Below are 2461 nucleotides of genomic sequence, written 5' to 3' on the forward strand. Positions count from 1 at the left end.
CCTGTATTACCCTCAGGAGGAGTGTGCTCAATAGTAGTCTTCCTTGGTTCCACTTCTGCTTCCTTCTACACTTCTTCTTCTTCAGCCTCAACTTCAGAATCTGGAGTCTTAGCTTTTTCAGGATTGCAACCTTACCAGACCTCAATGTAATTGCTTTAACATGCTCCTTAGCTTCCTTCTTTCCTGGCACTTCAGTATCGCTCAGAAGCGTGCCAGGTTGATAATTCAATAATGTATTAGCAATTTGTCCAATCTGATTTTCCAAGGTTTTGATAGAAACAGCTTGGCACTTGCACATGAGCCTCAACTCCTCCAATTTAGATTTGTCATTAGCTTGCGATAACTGTTGAAGTTGAAGTTGTTGCCTAGGGGCATATTGCGGTTGCTGAAACCCAGGAAAATTATACCGCTTTGCTGTGTATGGCTAATAAGATTGTTTCACCGCATTCTGATTGTTACTCAAGCTGAAGTTATGATGATTGCAATTATTTGGATGATAAGTGGCTGGAGCTTGCTGTTGTGATCTATGAAAGTTGCTCACAAATTGAGCTGATTCGCTAGAAATAGCACACTGCTCAGTTTTATGTGCCCCCGCACAAAGCTCACACACACTAGTGATTTGATTAACTCCATAATTAGCCAAAGAGTCCACTTTCATCGTCAAAGCTTGAAGTTGAGCAGCTATAGCAGTAGCTGTATCCACTTCCAGAATTCCTACTACTTTTCCTTACAACATTCTTTGCATAGGATTCTGGTATTTATTAGCTTCCATTAGCTCAATCAACTTATAAGCTTCATTACAGCTTTTGGCCCATAAGGCTCCACCAGACGCTGCATCGAGCATAGGTCTAAATTATGCGCCTAAACCATTGTAGAAACAGTTTATAATCATCCAATCAGGCATGCCATGGTGTGGGCATTTCCTTAGCATCTCCTTGTATCGATCCCGAGCCTCACATAGAGATTCTCCAGTTTACTGCGCAAACTGAGTAAGAGCATTCCTGATTGCAGTAGTTTTCGCCATAGGAAAGAATTTAGTGAGAAACGTTTGAGCAAGATCCTCCTTTTTGGTGATAGACCCTGGTGGTAAAGAATGTAACCAACACTTTGCTTTATCCCTCAGAGAAAATGGGAAGAGTCGCAGCTTGATAGCATCTTCAGTCACCCCATTGAACTTGAAAGTGTCACAAATCTCGATGAAATCCCTGATGTGCATGTTGGGATTTTCTGTAGGAGAACCCCCAAACTGAACTGAGTTCTATATCATCTGAATCGTGCTCGACTTGATCTCAAAAGTGTTAGCCGAGATGGATGGTCTGATAATGCTTGACTGAATATCATTGATCTTAGGCTGAGAATAGTCCATCAAAGCCTTAGGAATTTCTTCTTGATCTCCCATCTCTAGTAAAGCTAGTTCCTCGACTTTCTCTTCTCCTTTTACTTTTTCATCGTCCTCAAAAACTTCCTTTCGAATCACTACAGCTTCTTCCTCGGCTTGATCCAGAGTTCTCTTACGAGCCCGCGAACGTGTATGCATACACGCTCGCTAGAGTACCTGCAACAGGACAAGGAAAAGAGTAGGTAAGTAACAATGTCCGAGTCAATGAACTTTAACGATCACTGATGACAAACACATAAACAAAAATTTAACACTAAGTCCTCGGCAGCGGCGCCAAAAACTTGTTAGTCCCTAAGCACGGGATAATAATTCATGCAAGTATACATGATCGCAAGTAATAGAGATTTATTTCTAGTTCATTCCCACAGGGACTGGTTTAGGTTAACTTTGTGATTTATACACTTATGCAACAATGATATTGCTAATATTCAATGTTAAGATGAATAACAAATTGGGTTTTGATTATACTACGATTGACTATTGAGAATTATACTAGATAACATAACCTATGAGATTAAAGAGATTTAAATAATATATGACACAAACATGGGATTCTAACTTCATTAAATACTATATTCAATAGCCATATTGTTCTTAACCTTAGAATGTAATGGTGATGACACTAATCAGACAACACAAAACTGCTAAACGCCAACTTTCATTGTACGAATAACAGACTGCCAGACATCCATAAAAGAGATAGAAGCTGAACAGACACCCATTATATTGAGACCCTATATGTCTATAGAATTTTACAACATACTGGCTTAATGCACAAGTTATCTATTGTGATTATATAGGGCAAGTAAGATGGTTAAAATTACCTACAAATCATGTATAACAGTAACACATGAACCTATGCTAGCATGGCAATTTCTAAATCCTTAAATTCACTATCGCTTCATTAAAGATTAACACGCTATCTTATAAGTTCACGAAGCTTATAAGACGAATAAGCACAACCAATACTAGGTTATCATACAATCACCATACACTAAAGCATCGAAATAAATTAACTAAAGAAATCCATAGATAAATCCGTTAGAACCCCATGATAACGAT

General features: G+C 38.6%; 1 non-coding gene across 1 annotated transcript; it reads left to right on the forward strand.

Moving 5' to 3' along the window:
• Nucleotides 1-902: 902 nt before the first annotated feature.
• On the forward strand, nt 903-1009 carry LOC141710066 (small nucleolar RNA R71). Its single transcript, XR_012570606.1, has one exon. It is a non-coding gene; the product is annotated as a small nucleolar RNA R71 (small nucleolar RNA).
• Nucleotides 1010-2461: the final 1452 nt, after the last annotated feature.

This window comes from Apium graveolens, chromosome 2 (genome assembly GCF_009905375.1).
Source record: "Apium graveolens cultivar Ventura chromosome 2, ASM990537v1, whole genome shotgun sequence".
NCBI classification, from domain to species: domain Eukaryota; kingdom Viridiplantae; phylum Streptophyta; class Magnoliopsida; order Apiales; family Apiaceae; genus Apium; species Apium graveolens.